This window comes from Oryctolagus cuniculus, chromosome 9, assembly GCF_051225735.1.
Source record: "Oryctolagus cuniculus isolate XC-2025 breed Fujian yellow rabbit chromosome 9, ASM5122573v1, whole genome shotgun sequence".
Classification (NCBI taxonomy): Eukaryota; Metazoa; Chordata; class Mammalia; order Lagomorpha; family Leporidae; genus Oryctolagus; species Oryctolagus cuniculus.
In genome coordinates this window covers 137246374-137271456 of record NC_142875.1, presented here as the reverse complement: position 1 = coordinate 137271456, position 25083 = coordinate 137246374, and the positions used below count along the sequence as shown (strand labels likewise).

Below are 25083 nucleotides of genomic sequence, written 5' to 3'. Positions count from 1 at the left end.
GTGCACACCTGACCTCGAGCTGTTTACTTTGCAACAGGTTCAGCCACTTCTCTAGTGAGACAAGGTAAATGCCAGGTTGTCTGGAGACCCATGGAGCTCTCTGCGTTTCACCCACGCTCAGCTGTCCCTGCACTGCCCCCTCTCAGAAGACCACGCTCGGGCTGGGGCAAGGTGTGTCAGCCTCTGGATGTCGTCCTTGTGCCAGAGCTGCCGCCCTGTGACCACAGACAGTGCAGCCGACGGGCAGGGAGACAAAGAACTCACAATCTAATGGAGACAGCAGAGTTTATTTTGTAGGGATCTGAAAAACACCAAAGAGAACAATCTGTGTGTTTTGATCAGCTCACTTGTTCCTGATTGAGAAATACTTGAACAGCTCTGTAGACATGACCTGTCTCCAGGCACTACACTGCCACAAACATGCCACTGGGGTCTCTGCCGGGGCAGCAGGGGACAACCTGGAGGAGCTGGGCCAGCTGTGAGAGTGGATGTGAGTTCCTGAAAGTCTGAGAGGTGGTTTTAAAATGAAACTAGGAACCCTGTTCACAAGAGTTTTTCCTTAATTAAACAGCGTGAACAACGGCTCACAGACCCGGGCACAGATGCGGACAGTCACAGACCCTGCCAGGTCTCCAGGCTGCTCTTCCTCACGTCAGGACACACAGCCGCAGTCTCGCACACACTCTGCTCAGCGAGCCACGGCACCTATTTCCATGTCTCAAAGCAAACACACTCTTGCCACCTGTCCATCCATGGGCCTCACACCAGGGGCACTCAGTGTCTGTCATGGCCACTAGGCCCTGCAGAGAAGCACCTGTTGCTGCCACTGTCACCACGCAGGGTGCTGGAACCCAGACATTCAGGTAGCTCATCATGCAGAGGGAGAATGGAATGGGGTGTGGCTTCCAGGGAGCCAGGGACATTGCCATCTTGCCAACTTCGCCACCCACATCCTGCCAAAGGGAGTAAGAGAGATGGAGAGATGAAAGAGGGATGAAGGAATGCTGGGAGCAGCACAAAGTCTCCATTTCTGGAATCCAGGCTGTGCCCCCTAGGCTGTCTCAGGCTCAAGCCTGGGGCCTGCTGACCAGGGACAGGCAGACACAGAGCTGGAAAGCAAAGAGAAGCCACAGCCCCCGAGCCCACTCTGCTCTGCTCTGCAGACAGTGACACTGAAGGCCACGGCCCCAAAGCACTAAACGAGCAGAGGAGAGAGAGTCTCCCCACGTTCCACAGCCAGCTGGAAGCCCACCCGGTCCTGGGGAAGCTTCTGTCTTTAGGAACAGGGAACTACCCTCAGTACAGGTGACTCTGTTGCTCCAAATCTGTCCACCAAATCCATCTTTCTCACGTTCTGTGCTTGCCTGACCACCTGCATGGGGTCACCAGCTGCTGCCATTCCCCACCAACAGGTGCCCAGACAGAAACGGCCGGAACCGGCAGTGCAGCTCCGCAGCTTAGCTGCTGCATCCAAGCGCCAACTCCTGGCTTCAGCCTGGCCCAGCCTTGGCTGTTGTGGCCATCTGGGGAGGGGGCCAGCAGACAGAAGATCTCTCTTCCTCTCCCTCTCCCTCTCCCCCCTCCCTCTCTACCTAGTCAGAGATGACAGATACAGATTGATAGACGGATAGACTATAGATTGACAGTAGATTGCTACACATAGGATTGACAGACTGATAGATTAACTGGTTGACAAATATAGATTGATGGATAGAGTACAGACAAAATAACTGAATGATTCATAGATTAACAGAAGGATAGGTTTATTGATAGATACATAGGCTCATTTATTGGTGGACAATAGATTTATACAGATGCAAAGATAGATAGGCAGAATCACAGATAGATGATTGATTGATGAAGAAATACCCAAATTAGCTTTCCTTCACCCATTCTCACCAGAAAACTAGGACTCCTTTTCCTGGCAGCTTCACCCCCTGTGCCAGTGCCCTGGGAGGCTGTGCTCCCCGCTGACTCCTCCATGTCAGCTGCTCCCTGCTCTCCCTGGCACTGCAGTGTTCCCTGGGGCGAGGACTCTGAGGCCAGGTCCACATCAACCCACAAACCAATGTGGAGGTCTCCCAGGCACGTTACGTTACATGATCTGAAACATCTGCAAATCGGCGTGCTAAAAAGGAGTGGCTAATTCTCAAACCTGCAGAAGTCCCCAAACCCTATCGAGTGCCAGAACCATTCTCTGCATTTCTGAACAGAGATCTGACTAAATTATCATCGTGTGGGTGACCTCACTCAAAGAGTTTACTGAGCAATTTATTGCATGCCATGCAACATCACAGGCATCCAAGACATAACAGGGAATAAAACTGACATACCCCTATCGCTATGAAATCCTGTTGGCGACTGATTCAATACCCCTGGGCCAGCTGGGTGCCTAGGGCCGTGTCTCCAGCATCATGAGGAACAGGCGTCATGTAAACGCCACGCAGTGTTGACCCTCTGAGCTGTCTAACCTCAGTTAGTAGAGTGGAGTGAAAACAGGACTTCCACAGCCACCGTGGGTGGCTCATCACACCAGGGGTCCGAGCAGACAAGTGGAAATCTGCATGAGCTCTGTGCTCTGCAGGCTCCTTCTTTGAGCAGGCAGAGTTTCTGACAAGCAAACAGTGCGGTAGCCTTTGAGGGGGACCAAGCTACCTGCTGGGGTGAAACAGGACAGCCCCTGCTTGCTCCAGGAAAGCCATGCTGTAACCTACCAAGACTGAAGTAAAACTGCGCTCTGTTGCAGCCCTATTATGTAACGTGCATCCCAACTACACAAACGTGTGCAGGTCAGGCCACAGCAGATCTGCACAGTGCCTGGCGCCGTCTCACCACTTCCCAGTGCTGGTTTTCAAACTGTTTTATTCACGTGAGCAGGGTATGTGTGGGTTTTGTGCATGTGTGACATGCTGAAGTCAGGACATTATTTCCAAGATTTGTTTTTGAAAAGAGAGAGACGCACACAAAAAGTTAGGCGACAAATTCAAGGGTCCCGACCCAGGAGCAGGTGGGCAGGGCCTCTGTAGGGGTTTAGAGCCCCGGGCCCAGTGAGGGCAGTGGGAACCAGGACCAGTAAGCCTCGGAAGCACAGTGTTGTGTATCTGTGACCCTCCATGGGTTTTCTTCTTTCCCAATATGGAGAAAACCTCACAGCCTTCTGACACAGCCAAACGTGCACTTGAGGCATTTTTCTGCATGCTGGGCTCCTTGCACATATTTCCTCCTCTGCCCATGCCCCAGCAGCTGCCAGAAACCAATGTACTAACTGTTGAAGATCTCAAGTTCGAGGACAACTGCCAGCAGCGACCTCCATCTGCAACCCTCCGACCTCAGAGTCAGAAGCCAAAATGACCGGATTCCACATAGCTTCCCCAGAACACCTTCCCACAGAGGTGGCCAAGCAGACAGTCGGGACCCAGAGTGAGGCAGCCACAGCGAAAGCCCTGGCTATGAATCCTGGCCCAAGAAGCGCAGCTTGAAGGCCACTGGCATGCAATTCAGCAGATCTTAATAGACCGAGAATTCCAGCCATGCAGGGAGCACAAACGTGCTCTGTCCAGAACGCGGGCTAAATGTAACGGAGTTGAGTCTGAACACTGCCCACAGACCCATGCTCACAGACAAGCAGGCAGTGGTCGCAGCCCCCGTTCCATCACAGTGGCTTCTGCAATTCTCTGCAGGTAAGCTGGGACCCGCCCCATTGTCCAACACCAAGGGTAGAGTCTGTACCACACATGCTGCTGGCACCACACGGAAGAGCTTCCGGCAGCCTCGGCCACACCACAATGGTGCTCAGAAGACCAGGCCACTCCGTGGCTCACTCCGCTGCTAGCAGCTCGCTCGAACACGCACTCTCAGGGGCAGAGACTAAGCCCAGATTTGTACCTGTAGGGCGAGTAGCCCAGCACACTCACATAGGAAGCGTTTTCTCTGGCAACTGTTTGGTGAGCCTTTAGAATCCTCTCCCTGTTTCCGTTAAGCCAGTTTTAAACAGTTACGATGCATAAAACACGCATCAGGTCATTCTCTAAACCCGGGCAGTAGGTCCTCTCTTCAACAGACAGAACAGAGCCCTTTGGAATGCTGACAGCTGCGGTCAGGATGAACATGGGTTCTTCTAAAGTTAGAGAGCTGCTATTCTGGGATCCGTGGGCTCTCACAGGGCTGGGGTCCCAGCAGGCAGCGCCCAGACTGGGTCTGCTGTGACCCAGACTCACAACCCTACCGGTGCAAACTCCACCAATGCTCTGCACGGTGACAGAACCCAAAGCTGTGACCACAGCCTGTGTAACTGCCTAGAAAAGCTGGGGCAGGTGGAAATGGGGGCTGAAAATGAAGAAAAGGGGAGGAACAAGATGAACTCTCACGAGCTACGAGCTACCGGGCATGGTCACCTCTGAGCCACCTTCTCGTCAGTGCCCTTTCAGCCACTGTCTACCCCCTTGGGTGGTTCTCCGCCAGGGTGACCGAGGGGCAGGGTACACAAGGCAGTGTCTGGAGATGGGCTCGCTGGTCCCAGCTGAGGGGCTCTGCTGTGCAGTGACAGAGCCTGGGGAAGCTCAGTGTCCCCCAAGGCTCAAAACAATCCCACAGCAGAGTTCTGTCCCAGAGCATCCACACAGTGTGGCTGGGAAGCTGAGCCCAAGAGCAGGGCCATCAGAGAGAAGGCAGCTGAGAGTCAGAGGGGGAGCGTGAAACTTCTGACAGCCATGTGAGAACAGAGAGAGGCAGAACGGGAAAGAGCTTCAACACCATACTTTACTGAACAAACCCAAAATCATACCATCTCAATGTGGAACTGATACTGAAAACCACTGAGCTACTTCCCACTCTCTTTTGTTAAGTCTCTGAAGCCTGTTGCTTGTCCCACTCACACAGCACATCTCCATCCCGATGAGCTGTGCTTCTCGCACAAGACAGCGGCATGGCGCACGCGGCTTCCACGTTGGGAAACGTAGTTGGACAAGCACATGTTGGTTCTCTTCACGTGGCAAGACGTGAGATACAGTGTCTGAGCAGGGGCCACAGGAGGAGATGGCGTCAACAGCCACAGCGTGCGGCACACAGGAACAAGGAGCGCTGTCTGCCCAGGCTCACGAAGCCTGACCTCGGTAACTGCATGGCTAGAGAGCACTCCCATCGTGGCCAAAACCTACAGACCGTGCTGAAGGTCGGCATCTAGTGCAAAACTATACACTGCAGAGCCTCTCTTCTTTTTTTCCAAACCAAATTTAAAACAACTTCTGAGTAGCGAATTTTCAAAGTCCTAAACTCCAGATCAGCCACTCAGCAGCACCTGTGCGGCCGGCACAGTCCCCGGACCACCTTGCTGCACAGTAAAGGGGAGGAAAAACAGTGACTGGGAGCTGCTCACAACGTCCTTGGGGGATGTACAAGTGATAACACACCGACCAGAACACACTCACGCTGCGGCTGGCTCCGTGCTTCTACAAACTGCACTCTGTACTCCGGGCGCTTTGGAACGGTGTGGTTCCCCGAGAGCCTACTCCCTCCAGACCAGCGAGCTACAGTCACTGGAATGGTGTGGTTCCCTGAGAGCCTACTCCCTCCAGACCAGCGAGCTACAGTCTCTGGAATGGTGTGGTTCCCCAGAGCCTACTTCCTCCAGACCAGCGAGCTACAGTCTCTGGAATGGTGTGGTTCCCCAGAGCCTACTCCCTCCAGACCAGCGAGCTACAGTCTCTGGAATGCTGTGGTTCCCCAGAGCCTACTCCCTCCAGACCAGCGAGCCTACTCCCTCCAGACCAGTGAGCTACAGTCTCTGGAATGGTGTGGTTCCCCAGAGCCTACTCCCTCCAGACCAGCGAGCTGCAGTCTCTGGAATGTTGTGGTTCCCCGAGAGCCTACTCCCTCCAGACCAGCGAGCTACAGTCTCTGGAATGTTGTGGTTCCCCGAGAGCCTACTCCCTCCAGACCAGCGAGCTACAGTCTCTGGAATGGTGTGGTTCCCCGAGAGCCTACTCCCTCCAGACCAGTGAGCTATAATCTCTGGAATGGTGTGGTTCCCCAGAGCCTACTTCCTCCAGACTAGCGAGCTACAGTCTCTGGAATGTTGTGGTTCCCCGGAGCCTACTTCCTCCAGACCAGCGAGCCTACTCCCTCCAGACCAGTGAGCTACAGTCTCTGGAATGGTGTGGTTCCCCAGAGCCTACTTCCTCCAGACCAGCGAGCTACAGTCTCTGGAATGTTGTGGTTCCCCGGAGCCTACTCCCTCCAGACCAGCGAGCTATAGTCTCTGGAATGGTGTGGTTCCCCAGAGCCTACTTCCTCCAGACTAGCGAGCTACAGTCTCTGGAATGGTGTGGTTCCCCAGAGCCTACTTCCTCCAGACTAGCGAGCTACAGTCTCTGGAATGGTGTGGTTCCCCGAGAGCCTACTCCCTCCAGACCAGCGAGCTACAGTCTCTGGAATGGTGTGGTTCCCCAGAGCCTACTTCCTCCAGACCAGCGAGCTACAGTCTCTGGAATGGTGTGGTTCCCCAGAGCCTACTTCCTCCAGACTAGCGAGCTACAGTCTCTGGAATGTTGTGGTTCCCCGGAGCCTACTTCCTCCAGACCAGCGAGCTACAGTCATTGGAACAGTGTGGTTCCCCAAGAGCCTACTCCCTCCAGACCAGTGAGCTACAGTCTCTGGAATGGTGTGGTTCCCCGAGAGCCTACTCCCTCCAGGCCAGCGAGCTACAGTCTCTGGAATGGTGTGGTTCCCCAGAGCCTACTTCCTCCAGACCAGCGAGCTACAGTCTCTGGAATGTTGTGGTTCCCCGAGAGCCTACTCCCTCCAGACCAGCAAGCTATAGTCTCTGGAATGGTGTGGTTCCCCAGAGCCTACTTCCTCCAGACCAGTGAGCTACAGTCTCTGGAATGGTGTGGTTCCCCAGAGCCTACTTCCTCCAGACTAGCGAGCTACAGTCTCTGGAATGTTGTGGTTCCCCGGAGCCTACTTCCTCCAGACCAGCGAGCCTACTCCCTCCAGACCAGTGAGCTACAGTCTCTGGAATGGTGTGGTTCCCCAGAGCCTACTCCCTCCAGACCAGCGAGCTATAGTCTCTGGAATGTTGTGGTTCCCCGAGAGCCTACTCCCTCCAGACCAGCGATCTACAGTCTCTGGAATGGTGTGGTTCCCCAGAGCCTACTCCCTCCAGACCAGCGAGCTACAGTCTCTGGAATGGTGTGGTTCCCCGAGAGCCTACTCCCTCCAGACCAGCGAGCTACAGTCTCTGGAATGGTGTGGTTCCCCAGAGCCTACTCCCTCCAGACCAGCGAGCTACAGTCTCTGGAATGTTGTGGTTCCCCAGAGCCTACTCCCTCCAGACCAGCGAGCTACAGTCTCTGGAATGTTGTGGTTCCCCGAGAGCCTACTCCCTCCAGACCAGCGAGCTACAGTCTCTGGAATGGTGTGGTTCCCCAGAGCCTACTTCCTCCAGACCAGCAAGCTACAGTCTCTGGAATGGTGTGGTTCCCCAGAGCCTACTCCCTCCAGACCAGCGAGCTATAGTCTCTGGAATGGTGTGGTTCCCCAGAGCCTACTTCCTCCAGACTAGCGAGCTACAGTCTCTGGAATGTTGTGGTTCCCCGGAGCCTACTCCCTCCAGACCAGTGAGCTACAGTCATTGGAACAGTGTGGTTCCCCGAGAGCCTACTCCCTCCAGACCAGCGAGCTACAGTCACTGGAATGTTGTGGTTCCCCGAGAGCCTACTCCCTCCAGACCAGCGAGCTACAGTCTCTGGAATGGTGTGGTTCCCCGAGAGCCTACTCCCTCCAGACCAGTGAGCTATAGTCTCTGGAATGGTGTGGTTCCCCAGAGCCTACTTCCTCCAGACTAGCGAGCTACAGTCTCTGGAATGGTGTGGTTCCCCGGAGCCTACTTCCTCCAGACCAGCGAGCCTACTCCCTCCAGACCAGTGAGCTACAGTCTCTGGAATGGTGTGGTTCCCCAGAGCCTACTTCTTCCAGACCAGCGAGCTACAGTCTCTGGAATGTTGTGGTTCCCCGAGAGCCTACTTCCTCCAGACCAGTGAGCTACAGTCTCTGGAATGTTGTGGTTCCCCAAGAGCCTACTCCCTCCAGACCAGCGAGCTACAGTCTCTGGAATGGTGTGGTTCCCCAGAGCCTACTCCCTCCAGACCAGCGAGCTACAGTCTCTGGAATGGTGTGGTTCCCCAGAGCCTACTCCCTCCAGACTAGCGAGCTACAGTCTCTGGAATGATGTGGTTCCCCAGAGCCTACTCCCTCCAGACCAGCGAGCTACAGTCTCTGGAATGGTGTGGTTCCCCAGAGCCTACTTCCTCCAGACCAGCGAGCTATAGTCTCTGGAATGTTGTGGTTCCCCAGAGCCTACTCCCTCCAGACCAGCGAGCTACAGTCACACGCAGGTACATTTGCAGCACAAGGGGCAGGGATTTAGAGTTTACTCTCCCAAAAATAATTCTTCATGTTATCTTTTCAGCAAAGAGGAAATTTCACGGCTATGTTTCATAAGAATATCTCTGCCACCACAAAAATGTCACAGAATAGAAAGGCAACATTCTTTCTCACCTCTGGTCTCCAACGGTAAACAGAGTCAGAGGCACACACCAGTGGCCCTCTGTGGGGCAGTGGGTGGGCTCCCAAGCCTCAGGCCAGCACGTGCGCCTTCTTTTGTCCTGGGTTTAACGGCAAATATATCCTGAAAATGGAAAACACATTGTCATTTGTATATATTTATCTGGTATTTTTGCAAGCAAGACGAGAGTCTGGGAGCAGTTCTTAGAACATTGAACCAAGTGCAGAAATAGTTAGGAATGTGACAGAACAGAATGCACACTGATTCCTGCGGCTTGGCAGAGACAGCTGGACCTGCCAGACCTGTGACACATGCACCTGAAGTGGGGTCCACTCAATCACACCCAGCTCGGGGGTCTGCTGGCCGAATTCAGAAGGAACCGAATTACTGTCTGCAAATAATGGGACTTGGGGCCCTGTAAGCAGCCAGGATTTGACCCCCTCTCTACAACTCAACAACAAAAGAAGAAACAACCCAATTAAAAAACAGGCAGACAGCTTTCAGCAACAAGTGGCCAGCAGCACAGGCAACGGTGTTCCGTGTCACTGACCACCAGGGGGATCATGTAGACTTTGGGAATGGCAGTGACGGCTGCACAACAGTGCGGCATACTCGATGCCACTGACCTGCATACTCATGTGGTGAATTCCATGTTGTGTGTCTTTTCTCACAGTAAGAATAAGGCGGTCTGTAGAAGAGCTTCAGGCAAGCACAACCACAGTGTGTTCTTGCCCTGAGCGCCAGACCTCAGCTCCCACCGCCATCCACACCTGCTTCGCTCTTCTAGGCCCGGTTCAGTCACAGCCATCACGGTCCACTCCACCACCCCGCCCAGAATCTCGCGGCCAACTTCGGCTTCTCCCCTACTCAGCCCTGCATCGAGTTCCTCATCAAACAGTTTTCTCCCTCCTCTCACACACGCGTCAGCCCCACTTGACCCCAAGAGTCCCTCAGTGTTCCCCAACCCCTCTACTGTACCATCAGAGAGACCTAACGAAAGGTGGCCTGCAGGTGCCCCTTCCAAGTCTGGAAAACAGCAAAGAGCATGCCTGTGGCTGCCATCACAGCATCTCCCAGCACAGACAGCAGGGCCACTGCGAGGGCCTGAGCTACGCCCGCTGGCCGAGACCACACAGCGCTGCTGACCTCCACGCACAGCACTGATGAGGACTTGTGACTGCTCTCTTGAAAAAGTCCTTCCACTTTTCCCACCCCATTCCCAACCTTAATTTCAATATTTAATTTCACAATTGTGTTTCTTAGGTATTTAAAAATATAAAAATATCCTGAAATCTACAAGACAGCAAGAGCATCTGTGATACCCCCGAAAGCAGGAGCACGCTGCCCTTCAGTGGGCGTGAGCATGGCACACGTGTGACCAAAGCCCAGGTGCCACCCTCCAGTCCTTCAAAGGCCTGAGTGCAGCCGAATCACAACCCAATGGAGGCTTTGACAGGATGGACCCATGATCGTTAGCCACAGACTCGGGAAGTGCCATGGGGAGAGGAACGCAGGAGGCCTCGACTCCCTCAGGGGCCCACTGCGGGCTTTGGAAAAGGCCATGCTCAAGAGCAATGACAAGCAAGGATTAGGTGTTACAATGGTCATATGAATAGGATTAGTTTTTGGTAATAATAATAGAATTTAAAAGGCATGAATGCTCCAACATAGAAAACAGTCCATACAGCAGACTCATAGAAAGATAATCATTTAAAGTAACACTCTGACCTCAGAATCAGCCCCTAGAGCATTCTGCGCTGGATGAGAAGCCCACAAAAGCATTTCAGGCATGGAAAGCCAAGACACTGTGGCAAAAAATGTCCTACATGAAGGACCTCAATGGGTAAGACCCCAGTGGAAAGAAGGGGCCATCAAAGGAGGAGGAGAGAACTTCCACTTTTCTTATGGCCCTGTCTACTGTCGGAGATTGCAGATTCAAAAGGCTTCTATAGCCTAGGCAGCTCATGTCAAGAGCCTAGGGTGATCACTGATGTCATACATAACAGTATTAACTGTTACATTAACAACAGGAGTCACTGTGCACTAACTTCCCATGTATGACATCCGTCCTCAGTGAGTTATGAGAGTTAACAGTAAATCTTGTTCTCAAAGATTTACTTTGTTTTAGTGTATTAAGTGGAGGGTATTCTTATGTCTTGTAAGTTTTAGATAAGCCTAAGTGCCCAACGCCATTGCTTGTTTCCTTGGGTGCTTCTTCAATTAGTGATAAAACTTTTCTCAAAGAAAAAAGTGTATTATGGCAAAAATTAAAAGAAAAATAACAAAGGAAGAGTGGTAGGGAGGGAGGGAGGATGGGGTGGGAAGTCTCATTATGTACTTAAAACTGTACGAGATATGTGAAATATGTTCCATTTATATAAATAAAAATTTAAATAAAAAATTATTTGCAAGTGAAAGAGAGCTCATGGCCATAAATAAGAATACTGACAAGGCAAAGTTAAAGAAAAGTTTCATGCAATTAGAACCAAAATCCTAACAGGAGTTTTCTTGGCAGCTTCATGAACCGCTTCTAGGATTTATCTAGAGAACAAATGGGATACATTTCTCACTAACTCAGAAACATCTGACTCTCCTCAGTTTGTTTTTCACAGAACCCCAGGCGGGCCCATGGACCCAGGCGAACCCAGCCGCACCCCAGCATGTGGCCACCCACCAGACTCACGCAGGGCAGTGAGCCTCATCTCCACTCCCACCCGGTGCAAAGCCTGGTGCAGAGAACAGGCCACAAGCATTCTGCAGTAGGTAACTTCCAGAATGGTTCAACCCAGGGAGATGGTGCACAGGTTAGTGCTACTGGCCAGCAGGCACCAGTGCCACACGCAGGGTCAGCTAAGACTGCCTGGCACGCTTCTGGAGTGTGCCAAGAGTCTGGGAGGAACAAGTGACAGGTTGGCAGAGACAAGAACATGCTGTCAGCTTTTTTCCTAACCTTCTAAGTCCTGGGTACCTGCGAAAATTGACCTGATTTTTAAAAAAAAATAAACTTAATTAAGGGCAGATGTAAAACAGTGTGTGCACACACAGCGTGTGTGGACAGAGTGTGGAAGACACAGAACCAGGACAGCTCTTTGAGAAGGAACTTCGACCTGAGAAGCCACAGGGGTGGGCTCCAAACCCTGAAACAGGGCGACTTTATGTGGGCTCCGCGGTCCCAGGCTCGCCTTGAAAAGCAACAGAAGGCAGTGCCTCCCAAGTTAATAACAATCTTCAGGGTTTTATGGGCTATACTTTGTTTGGATTAAAATCGCCTAATATTTGACTGCCGTTTTAGATTGCCGTGAAGCCATTCCGTCTGTGTCAATCGTTTTTAAGCATGAATAGGGTTTTGTGCCACTGAACAATCTGCTCTGTGAGCCTTGGGAAAATCAACTTTGACCTGAAGCTTTGTGTATACATGTAAAGACTCGCCTAGATTCAAACCCAGACAAGAACTTGGCCTGTAACCATGAGACGCGCATAGTTGTGGCTGCACGCAGGGGAGCAGCGGGGCGCTGTCCTGTTTGCACACTTGAGTGTGTTCTGCAGGGCTCTTTGGTCAAGGTGCTCACCAAGGGCGGTGCCTGGGGGGCCTCCCCGTGGCACCCAGCCCGCGTCCAGAGGTTCGGGGCAAGGTCAATCTGACCCTGAGAGGCAGGCGTGCAGGCGGAGCTGCGTCCCAGAACAGCTCTGCGTCCTTTCGTCCATCTCTGTTGCTCTCTCTCTCCCATTTCTGTGTTGCCACAGCACAGCGGAGACATGCACATAAAACAGTGGAGACACGCACATAAAACCTTTAGCAAGTGAGTAAATTAAACTCAGGTTCGCTTTCATTGCAGACACATGTGAAAGTTTCCTTTTAAAAGAGAAGGCAAGCAATAGGTGATTCATATTTTGTCTCCATATCCCATGGCCATTATTCGGAAGTGGTGAGAAGTCAACCACATGGGCCTGGTCAGGCGTGTGGCTCCTGGTCTACAAGCTGCTAGCAGAGTGCCACTGCCCATGAAGAACTCATCAGACAAACGAGTTCCCCTGTGTGCCTTGGGAACACTCCGGAAGGAGGCAGCCTACAATTACACTTCCAATAAATGCAAATGCACAGACCGGTTTCAAAACCTTGCCAGAGATTTCGGCAAGAACTTGTGGTTTGCCAGACACATAACTGACTAGCTCAGGCTTGATCCAAAAGCTCAAAATAAACACTGAAGGCCTGGTGTGTTTGTACAAGAAAATGCCAGTGGCATCCCGTGCTGCAGACAACTGGCCCTCTGATCGAAGTGCAGCACCAGAGATCAGACTGCCCACCTGCCCCTGCTCCCCCAGGAGCCACCCCAAGTCCAGACTGCTCCACGTAACGTACGTCTCAGCTGCTCTCCGTGCTCGCTCTCATGCACACATCCATCCACAGGTGGCGGGAGGAGGCGCCCGTGAGTTCTTGGGGCTTGCTCTGCCTTGTTTGCCTGTTGGATGGCTACGCCCCGTGTGAATGAAGCCATCTGCAGAATTCACAATGCAAAAGGCCTTGACAGAAAGCATGTTCCAGGACACAGCCGCAGGGCGAGGCGATGGCTGGTTTGCAGCTGCAAGACAGTACCTCTGCAGCTCCTGGCTCTCAGACCCCCCGGGGCCTCCCAGGGTCAGGACCTCCAAGTGCACTCTCTGGCCTTGGCCTCCCAGCACTGCTCCTGTTCCCGGGAGTCCTCCCCATCCCATCACACCCCATGCCCCTCCTTTCCTGCATCTCTGCCTCTGCTACCTCACAGTGGGCCCTGCACCATCTCACTTCCAGCATCCACCCTGCTATGAAGCCATTGTAACCAGCTGTGGCCACTGCCCTTGTAAAGCACACCCACATGGGTTTGTTAGAATAATGGGGTGCAGGCTTTGAACACCTGGAGAGACAAAGTTCCTGACGCCTTCACTTATCACAGTCTTTCAGAAAGTAACCAAGCGCTCTGGGTGTTAGGCGAGCCAGGCCTCTCAGCAGCTGTGCCCACCCTTGTCTAGTCCCACGAGGACCACGGTGGGCAGCAGGCATGCGGTGTCCACACAGCTGCCTGACCGTCTCCAAAGCCGGCGGCCGACATCTCAACGCAAACGCAGTGAGTCGCCCAGGCACATTTTATCCCAGCCACCAGCCCAGTTGTTGGTGCCCAAACATGACCCTGGCTCTGTCCCTTCCTGGCTTTCTGCGGCTGTGTTCAGCACCCTCATTTACATATCTGTCTCCCACGTGGTTTTCACAGCCTGTAGTCATGGACTAATTCTTGCTCTCCTGGGTAGGGACAAGATCCTGTATTTCCTAACAGTGCACCTCTCACATGGGCCAGGCACAGGCACATGGTTCAAGCACCAGGAACTACATGGCCTCCCACAATAGCGTTGGGTCCACATGGACATGACCTGGCCACTGGGCTCCACTACCCACCTCCCTGAGTGGGTGATCGCTCGGGGACTCAGAGCCCAGGACCCGTGATGGGATCAGAGCTCCACAGGAGAGACCAGGCTCTGCAAAGGGAAGCCAGGACTGGTCCTGAAAGCCAACAGAAGTTCTAGTAAATGTACAACAAATTCAAGCACTTGTCTACACTTGGCTTTTGCACCAACTGGATTTCACTGAGCCATTTTAGATGGGAAAAAGAGAGGCCAGAATTGTAATTCATGACTTAAAACATTTGGTTTCCTCTTCTACTGCTTTCCCAGGCCATCGCAGAGAGCTCGATCTGAAGAGGAGCAGCTGGGACACAAACCGGCTCCCATAAGGGATGCTGGTGCCACAGGGGAAGCTCAGTCTACTGTGCCACAGCACCAGCCCCCACACCGGTTTTCCCACCACAGACAAAAGCATTTTGGCCCGTATCATCAGCTCGGAGTCCAGGGAATTCCACTGAGGTAACATCACTGACCTTGAGTGCAAAGAGCAACACTGTCATAGGTAACATGAACCCATGGTTAGACCCATCAGAAAACCCAGCAGGGCACATGCCGTGAGCTGAGAGCAGGACACACAGGCCTGTCCCCAAAATAGCAAGGCATCTTCTGACCCTGGGAGATGGGGTGTGAGCCTCGTGCTCAGCTGCCAAGCTGGCCCAGCCCGCAGTGCCCAGCCCACGCCATCCCTGGCACCAGGCGAGTGGCCAGATGCCAGCCTTCAGCATGACGGTGCTTGTTCAGATCTTCCTCTTGCCTGTCGTACTGTGTGCATCCACAAATCTGTCCGAGAAGTGCCCGTCTGGCCAAATTGCACCCTGCAGTGTGGACTTGAAGCAAGTGGAGCTCTACAGGACAAGGCCATGGCAGGATGGAGCCCTGGAGCTGGACCATGTGTGCTACAACCTCCAGCTCCAAACAAATACCCTCAGACCTGCCAGCGCTACCCTGTAATTAGGGGAGCAGGAGAAAACCCATGCAGCTTGGATGCTGATGCAGGCGTCCATTCTGTGGAAATACACAGGCAGAAACTGTCCCTTTGGAGGCTACATGCCCTTGTAACCGAAGCCGTATGCTGTGCCGAGAATTAACTGCGTCCTAGGTACACTGTGATCCCAGGGTGGTATATTGTCGCTCCCCCTCTTCGTGGAGGAACGACACAGGACCCTGCGCTGTTCTTTTCGTCTGCTCGGCCCTCCCCGGGTTTGCTGCTGGTTCTTCCCAGGTTGGCTACTATCCCTTCCACCTCCGTGGAAGGGCAGTTCCCCCTGGCCACATTCCCCACTTCCGCAGGGGAGCGGCACACCGCCGGCCGGCTCTCTCGGGGGCTGCACAGGTGTTCCCCTTAGATGTTCCCCTTAGATGTTCCTTTTAGATGTTCCTCTTAGATGTTCCTGATGCATGCCGTCTCTCTCCTCCTTTATAGTCCTCCTCCGCCAATCCCAACTCGGCTGCCCACACGCCGAGCACGCTGCTCTCCTCCAATCAGGAGCAAGTCCTACAGTTTATTGGCTGAACTGGAGGCAGCTGTGTAGAAGCCTCTTTCTTCTCTCCCAGCGCCATATTGTGGGAGAGCAGATGCATAGAATAAGTCTTAATTCCAGTAACAATATAGTCCGAGTTGCTCCCCACAGTGGGAGAGCAGATGCATAGAATAAGTCTTAATTCCAGTAACAGTATAGTCCGAGTTGCTCCCCACAGTATATGCTCCAACAGCTTCTGGAAGAAGCTGGGAGGGCTGGTTTTAAGTCAGTTTCTCTCTCCCTCCCGCTCTCCTTTATGTATTTGCAAGTCAGAGCTACAGAGAAAAAGGGGGAGAGACAGAGAGAACTTCCATCCACTAGTTCATTCACCAGAAGACCACAATGGCTGGAGCAGGGCCAGGCCAAAGCCAAGAATCAGGAGCTTAATTGGGGTCTCCCACATGGGTGCAGGGGCCCAAGCACTTGGGCCATCTTCCACTGCTTTCTCAGGCCATGAGCAAGGAGCCAGATTGGAAGAGGAGCAGCCAGGACTCCAACCAGCACCTATACGGGATACCGGCACTGCAGATGGTGGCGGCCGTTAGTCAGCTTCTCAGTGGATCCAAGTGAACCTGGAGGACGCCACAGCCACTTGTGTCTGCTTCCCAACACTTACAGGCAAAGTATCACAGCACAGCACTCAAATGAGAGAGGCCCTTCTATGTAAAACAGTATTTCAAACTGTAATTCAGGTCAGCAAGTAATTAGCAAAATGGTAGAAGACTGTTTTGAAATATTAACTGTGATGTTTATCAACAACATCTCTTCCTCCCTCTGCCTTTTTCCACCCCTGGCCGCCAGAGGGTTCCTCCTGAGGCCGTCAGGCCGCTGGTCTCCACCGCTGGGCCTCCGAGTGTCTGTGCATCTGCCTCCACCGTGGGCCCAGCCACACTCACTTCCCACCTCTCAGGCCTGATACCTGCATGGAAACCCCCAGGATCCTAGGCAGGTGGCACTATCTCTCTGAACTTTCCAAGTCTGCTCCCTGGGGTCGCACCCCACCCTCTCTTCACCTCACTGTGTGCAGGGAATGTGGCCACGCATTTCCTCCGAGCTGGGCAGTCCCCGCTCGGCTCCACAGGGGCACTCACCCTGCCTCCTTGTGCCCCCTCACACCGACGGGGCTTTTTTTTTTTTTTCCCCCCACCATGCACGTGGGCTCCTGAGGGAGGGTCCAGGGCCTCAGTCGCAGGTGCTCAGTAATCATCTGTTCATCATCCACTGCTCAGCGTCAGACACGGCTGGTCCAGGGGCCTCGTTTTTAACCAGACTATGAGCATTTCAACTGGCCAAACCTCCGGCCATGACATTTTCTAGAGGGCAGCAAAGGACCCCAAAGGACTTGTAATGTTCTGAACATGCAAAGACAGATGTCCCACAATTCTATCCTTTTGATGCACGAAAATTAAACAATTTAGGGAAGTTTTCCAACAAACACTGAAGCCACGAGTCTTTGGGCTACACTTGTGCTAACCACAGCATTAAGCGCACAGCAGTCTCCACCCCACAGTGTCCTCACCCACAGGGGACAGCCCCAGAGGGGAAGCCAGTGTGCCCTGAGGGTACTCACGTCTCACTGTGGTGTGGCCGGCTGGGGACAGCTGCACCGGACTTAAGCACCATTGACTGTGCGCACCTACCACCACATTCACACCTGGCAGACCCCACACACAATTTGAAGAGCCTGATTTGGTTTTTGTTCTCGTCGATCCTTGCGTTGTAAGGAGACACACAGCCGCTCTGATTCCAGGCGTCTGCGTTCTGTAACAAGCAGGTGTGTGAGCAAGCCTCTCTCGGGAGCTAACTCGCAAGCACCAGGGCGAGGATCTGGCTTCTATGAGGGGCGCGCGTCACTCAGCAGTCGGTGAGGAGAGGGACTAGTCCTCGGGAGTCTGCTGGCGGCTACCTCACCGCAAACAAGGTTCCAGACCTGCCTGGGGGCCAGCCAACGGGGCCATCAGGACAACGAGGCAGATGGATTGCTAAGTTTTTGCAATTTCCATTTCCTCAAATGTTTGCAGATGGTCATGAGGGGTCTTCCAAGAGGATCCAGGTGCTGAACAGGAAGCCACCCACTTGCCTATACAATAACTGTCCAGCAAGGCGCCACATGCATTTACATTGTCCTTGCTAACCCCGAGACATCCACCACCTGGAGATCAGCCTCACCCTCTGACTCGGCCAGAACCGCACTGCCGCCGCCACCTGACCTGCTTCCTGGGAAGGCAGCAGCCCCGTGCCCAGAGGGGCATCACTGACCGTCTGTCCCAAGGCCCTCTCCTGGGAAGGCAGCAGCCCCGTGCCCAGAGGGGCATCACTGACCGTCTGTCCCAAGGCCCTCTCCTTTTACCCTCCTGCATCTGCAGGACCAAAGTCACAGAGAGAGTGCAGGGAGAAGAGCGAAGGACAGGGCATTGCCCAGTCCCCAAATCCTCTCCCCGCTTACTGGAAACGGACGCAAACTGGAACCCAGCGGCCTGGGCGCTCCTCCCCCTGCCTCTCTCCCAGCTAAGTAACGGACCTTGCAAGGCTGCTTAGGGTGAGTCATCCTGCTGACTCCATGTGGGCTTCTTAAAGGCTGCAGCCTGCACGCGGTGGGGAGGGGCAGACGCCCATGTGCCACACGAGTGCCGGGTGGGTCTGATGACCAACTCTGGCTCCCGAGCCCAGCTTCCTGCTAAAGCAGACCGTAGGAGGCAGCAGGATGACTTGGGTTCTGGGACTGAAGAACACGGGGGACTTGCACTGCATTTCTGGCTCCCAGCTTCAGCCCAGCCCAGGCCCAGTCATTGTGGGCACTGAGGGCATCAGTCAGTGGAAGGGAGATCCACCTCTGTTTCACTCTCCTGCCTCTCTGAGAAAAACAAATGAAATTTAAAATACATTATGTATATATAGCTTTCAAAGGAACATTTTTACTACCAAACATGCATTAACTCATTCGCTAACTTGCTCACTGGAATCCTATGTTTGAACGCTTACTGTGTATCAGATGCTGGGTACTGGATTTGGTGAAGCTGAAACACAGTCCCATCTCATGGAATCTGAGGCGTAACGACGGGGCACGCACCGCTGATGGGCCGCGGCATCCGTACCAGAGGGCAGCAGGCGCTGGCTGCAGTACTCGGGTCCCTGCCACCATGTGGGAGACAGGATGGAGTTCCTGGCTCTCCCCTTTGGCCTGGCCCGGTCTCACTGTTGTGGGCATGTGGGCTGTGAACCAGCAGATGGGAGTTCTCTCTCTCAAATAAGTAAATAATAAAAGGATTTTTTTAAAGTAAGTACACAAAGGACAATGATAAAGACAAGGACTGATCAGATAACCCCACAGAGAATTACAACATTAGTTATCATAATCCAGAGATCAGAAAGCCCTGTTTGTTCTCCAATCTGTGCATCAGTTTATTTTAATGACTGATTCTTGAAGAACACTCCCTAACACAGCCTGTCACTCGATAGTGAAGGCTGTTAGATAACAACTAGAATCAAGGTGTCCAGATGGAGCCAAGTTTCGACTTCCTGAAACTTAAGAGATGCTGGACAAACTTCAAGCCTGAAGACAGGAAGCTGACACCTCTCGGACTCTCCCTGGAAACGCTGGAGCTTGCTTCTGAAGGACGCCTACAGTCCTTGCGCAACCAAAATCCTTCACCCACCTGGAGGACACTGGCTGAACAGGACCCCAGGGACACAGACACACAGAATCCTTCACCCACCTGGAGGACACTGGCTGAGCAGGACCCCAGGGACACAGACACATGCGATCTTCTCACTCTGCATCTACAACAGAATCCCACAGTGCGGCAGCATGTGGTCCCCTGGGGTTGGGAAAAGGGTGGCTGCTGGGGAAAGGCTGGTCAGAGGACACATGGCCTCAGCTGGACAGAAGGAAGCTCAAGGAGTCTGCAGCACAGGGTGGTGAGGAACTTAACAACCAAGAATTGTGGGCTTAATATTGGAGACAGTGTAACAGAGTATCTGTACCTGAAGGTAGTGATGCGGGCTAACAACAATGCATCTCCCACCCAGGCGAGGCGGAGACCAGGTTAACAATATTGCATTGTGTATCTGAAGAAGGTGACTATGTTTAAGAAGAATGTATTGTTTCTTGAGAGAGTAGATTTTAAGTGTTCCCATCACATACACAAAAACACATGTGAGGTAATGCATGTTAATTAGCTCCATGCCACTATGTATACACACTTCAAAATATCTTATTGCACACTGTAATGTGATATATAATTTTTGTCAGTTAAAAATTAAAATCCTACACGTGTAGTGATGATAGCAGGTAGTACACCACACTCACAATATGCCCAGGAACTCTAGAATATTTATAAAGTTAAAATTAGTAACTTAATTATCACGATGACACTGTGTAACAGGTGACGGTGGCGTCATCCCTATTCCACAAGGGAGGAATCTGAGGCATAGACAATTATAGTCAGAGCAGTGCCAAGATTCAAACCTGGCTTGCGTGTTTCACCTACACAGTGGGTCGGCTGCCATGTGGTGGTTTGATTCAGTAACTTTTTTTGTTCAAAACATATCCCTGGGGCTGGTACTGTGGTGTAGTAGGTTAAGCCTCCGCCTGCATTGTCGGCTCCCATATAGATGCGGGTTCATGTCCCACCTGCTCCTTTTCTGATCCAGCTCTCTGCTACGGCCTGGGAAATCAGTCAAAGATGGCACTGGCATCCCATATGGGCGAGGGTTCAAGACCCAGCTAATCCACTTCCTGTCCAGCTCTCTGCTGTGGCCTAAGAAAGTAGTTGAAGATGGCCCAAGTCCTTGGACCCCTGCACCCACGTGGGAGACCTGGAGGAAGCTCCTGGCTCCTGGCTTCGGATCAGCACAGCTCCAGCCATTGTGGCCATCTGGGGAGTGAACCAGCAGATGGAAGACCCCTTCCTCCCTCCCTTCCTTCCTCCCTCTGTCTGTAACTCTGCCTCTCAAATAAATAAATAAATCTTTTTTAAAAAACGTCCCTGCCCTTCACTCATGCTTCTAACAGTGCTACCCTTTCCTATCCTGGAGAGGTCATATGCAAAACAGAGCAAAACAAAATTTCCAATTTTTCCCATCAGAAATTTCATCCTAATGAGGTTTTTAAAGGGGGGGCGGATTTCCTAATAGCCTCACAAACAAGAGGCACCAAGGCTTTCGGGAGGCTCTGCCCTGGAGCAAAGACCCACACACTGCACAGTCCCAGGGCAATCAGGCCATTCCACACAGCATCATCCCGAGGCCAGAAACAAACCTACAGCAGGTGTGTCAGCGACTGCCTGGTGGGACCTGGGACCACACTGCCCCAGCCACGGCAGAAGCCTTCGAGAGCGGGACAAACAGGCAAAACATAGACACGGGCAGGCAGGCTGGCTGGGTGTAGACACGTGGAAGGATGGGGGCAACACTCTCTGAGGTGGAGATGAAGCCGTCACCAGAGACGAGCCCGCCTGCCTGATGTGGGCATTGGAGATCATGTCTTGAACTGGAAGCATCAGCAGCCTATACTGAAATCCAGAACTGCTCCAAGCACTGCCAGTACTGACTCTCACGAGACAGCAACTGCCTTCGAGATGTCAGAGGGCAAGCAGCACGGCCGCTGCACCCAGCTGTTAAAATACGTCAGCGGCTGAAACCAGTGTCACAGCTGGAACTTCTCACTGCATTTGTTTGAGAGATGGAGGGAGAGACAGAGTGAGCAAGACCTCCCTGCCACCACTCACTTCCCAAATACCCACAGAGGCCAGGGCTGGGCCATGGTGAAGCCAGGAGCCAAGAACGCAGTCCAGGTCTCCCACGTGGGCAGCAGAAACCCAGTGGCGTGGGCCATCACCACTGCCTCCTGCAGTCTGGGTCCATAGGAAGCTGGGGTCAAGAACTGAACCTGGGCGCTTCCATTTGGGACACAGGGGTCTTAACTGCTAGGCTAAATTCTCATTCCCACAGCTACAACTTTTAAAAGCACTTTCTCTCTCAACAGGTATTATCTGTGGGGTCCATGATAACACATGGACTATCATGATTATTCCTCACTTTGTAAATAAGGAGAAACGTCTGCAGACTTCGGAAAACAACCTGCTATGAGGTGTGGGTTCACAGCCACTTCCTACAACTACAACTTGAATCTCCCATACTTCGCAAGAAAACAGCAGCTTTAAACAGGTGCATCTCTCAAGGAAGGGAAAGACCGAGATGTGATCCAGGGCCCTTCCCCAGCCCCTCCTCCCCATACAAATGGGTGCCTCTGGCAGGCTGGAGTCTGTAGCTACCTTCCATGCCCATCACCCCACTCTTCAGTCCCTCAGGCAAGTCAGCTTTGTACTGAGCAGGACACACTCCCTCCCACCAGGGCCCGGGCTTCAGGGGAAGGTGCCGGGCTGACTGAGCTTGGCTCTCTCTATGGAAAGTGGGGAGGGCCGGACACAGGACAGGAAGGGGTCCTCTGAGGCTGCTGTTCCCAGTGTGACAGCTTACAAACATGCTCAGAGCCCTCGAGCCTGGAAACCTGGTGAGTGCGTTTGCATCTGAAGAGCGGGATTATGCAGGCCAGGGCCCAGGGTGGCCTGTCTCTTTCAGAATACCTGAGGACCCATACAAAGTAAAACCAAGTTCCACCTTTCTCCGGAACTGGGAAAATGCCACAGCCATGCCCACAATAGCATGGCAACAGTCCCAGCAGTGGCTGCCCACTGCCACACACCGTACAATGTGTTCTGTCCCGTTTCACAGGTGAGCAGACCGGGACCCCAAAGGGCTTGTGCATCTACCCAAGGTCACACAGAGGCCAGCCCCACCTCTCTGTCCTGTCTGCCCCATCGCCCGCCTCCCACAGACAGACAGCTCCCGTTGCCAACAGTGGCCAGCACAACAGTTGGGGAAAACAGATACAAACTGAGGGACCGTGGGAAAACACCAAGCGTATACATGAGAAGGAACAGCTTGGCAGGAAATGTGGAGACACCGGAGTGCGGTGCGAGGACCATGAAGGAGACTGTCTGACACAGTTCTGCATACATCGTGGGCAAGAGAAGTCAGCACTTTTCCAAGCTAAACTGACCACAGAAGGAGGCGGGCAGCCGGAGAAATCTACACTGTGCAGAGGAGAGACAAGTTGGCAGAACGAGTGGAGGCAGGACTAGGCCTCAGCAGATTTGGGCTGGGGGCAGGGAGGGTGGGGGACGAGGGCAGGACCTGCTTAGATAAGGCTGCTGTGCCAGGACAGCGGCTGGGAAGGCCATGCTGAGACATCCAAGTGCCCTAAGCTACAGAATAGGGAGCAACATGAGGAACCTGTGGAAGGAGGTCGGTCGGGAGAACAGCGGGGTGGGGGGTGGAGCCGAGGGCTGGGGGAGGACACGTGCGGGTTGGGGGCTGGGGTGGCACACAGTCAGCGATGGGAAGGAGGTGTGGGTGCTGGGCAAGCCCCAGTTTCAGGCTGGAGCACAGATATCAGATGACCTCCAGAGACCCTAGAATGCATGCATGCCTTCCAAACCTGAGCCCGAGCACCTGGGCTGCCCGTGGCCAGTGCCACTAAGCTCCCTAGTCAGGTGAGCCCATGCACAGACACCCTGTGCACCCAGGCCTTGCTTCTCCCATGCTTGAAGGGGCCAGGAAGGTATGGGGCAAGTGTCAGAGTCGGCATCCCCACCTCACCACTCGGCAGGGTGCTGCCGTGCTTAGTTGGAGTAGGGGCCCCCACGCGAGAGGCCCGCCCACTCATGACACACAGGGACACAGGGGCCCTGTGCTGTGCCCTGCAGACCAAGGCTGGATATGGCCCAGCTGACGTACCTGACGTCACGCCCCAGAAACGGCGCCGACTATGGGCTCTGAGCCACCCCTGCCGGCCCTGGAAGGGAAGCAGAACACAGGCCCGCACTAGCCTCGCTGACGGATGCACAGGCGCCGGCTGAACTCTGTAAACTCTGAGCAGAAACACTGGCTTCTTGGCTGATTCGCTGTACACATACTGTCGTGGGCCATCTGATTTATAGCATGTTTGCTAGATTTCAAGTTACACATTTTCCCCGATTTCAAATTATTTTAGAAGCAGAAGGGACAAATTTGGCTGACATTGGGCATCTGTGTCCCTAAAAATATACCAGAATTAACAGATTTTGTTCCTGAAAACAGCAACGGAAGATTCAGGCTGGAGAGAGGGGGGACCTGCAGGGGCTGGGGTCAGTGTGCCCACCAGAGGCAGAGATCCTGGCATTTGGCAGGGGCAGGGGGTCCAGGGGGAGACTGGGGAACAGGGGTCAGGCAGGACCTGAGGCAGGGCCGGCCACTGCGCCCTGCCCATCAACATGGCCCCTGCTCCACAGACGTCTTGCTTGCATCCTGCTGCGCAATGCCCTTTATCTTCCACCCCTACCCCACTCCCCACACAGCCGGTGCCACTGCACGCCCCCCCCCCCCCCCCACACACACAGAAGCACTGCCTGTGGGGAGATGGCAAAGGTAATCAAGTGTGGGCTGACACCAGCACACCACAAACATGGCGGTATCTCAATGGCGGCTCAGAAGTCCCAGACTTCCCCAGGGGAGGACCTACTGGACGTCCCCTGCAGAGGACGCTGGGAGGCCTTGGCTCCAGAGGCGTTTCCTCTCCCTGGCCTCGGCACTGGCGAAGAGTGGTGAACAAATGCGTGAATTAAGTTCCTCTCTGCCAACAGTGACTGAATGACCACACAGACCCACACGACCCACCTGGTGGAGTCAGTGCATCTCCGGCGGGGGGTGGGGGGCGGGGGGCAGGCACTTGCTTCTTCCCTGCTCTGCCCCCAACCGTGCCTGCAAGCTGCCCTGAGGATGACTCTGCCACACAGCTTTAAGCAGAGCTTCCTTTAAAGAAAGAGTTGTACTTGGGAAAGGACAGTAAGTGTGTAATCGCAGGACACACCAGAAAGCTGAATTCTGGGGACAAGTGTGCTTGGAGCCTCTGCAGTCATGCCCACCTGCCCCACAGGTTCAGGCTCACAGGGTACCGGCTCAGGAGCCAGCCAGCAGCCTGCTGCCTGTGTGACACTTGCTAATGGCTCACGAACAGGCGCTTGCTGGTTGCTGGAGTGTTTAGCTGCAGGGACTTTTAGCTCAGAGGAAGGCTGTGAGTGCAAACAACAGGAGGCGCACAGGCTGCCCACCTCCCTGAAGCCCTGGGCTTCCCGGCAGAGTTCTCAGATCCCAGCAGCACTGTGGAGGCTGGAAGCCCTGACCTGAGTGAGCCTGCTCTGGGGGGAGGAGGGGACCCCTAGCTCCCCACCCCCACTCCCCAGCAGCCCTGGAGAGCAGCACACACTCAACATGTTAGTGGGAAGAGTCAGACTCCATGGGACACCTGTGCCCAGCATGCCCCCTCCCTGTCCAGGTCATCTGCAGTCTCTGGGCACAGGCAGATGCAGGCTGGTGTGTGGGAGAAATGCAGGCAAAGCACTTGTCGCCCGCAGTGTACATCATGAGCCTCTGACAGCAGCCTGCGTGGATGGTGGAACCACCATGGGCTTGGCCCAGGGCAGTTCCCTGGGACGGCAGCTCCACCTCCACGTCAACTCACTGCCA

The 25083-nt window shown here is 53.7% G+C and overlaps 1 long non-coding RNA gene across 5 annotated transcripts in view; it reads right to left on the bottom strand.

Moving 5' to 3' along the window:
- The window catches only part of LOC138843915 (uncharacterized), a 169461-nt gene that overhangs the window by 66483 nt on the left and 77895 nt on the right, over window positions 1-25083 (bottom strand). For all 5 annotated transcript variants that reach the window (XR_016213711.1, XR_016213712.1, XR_016213708.1 and 2 more), the window contains one exon: window positions 8557-8686. This is a non-coding gene — a long non-coding RNA (uncharacterized LOC138843915). The remainder of the gene's footprint in view (window positions 1-8556; window positions 8687-25083) is intronic.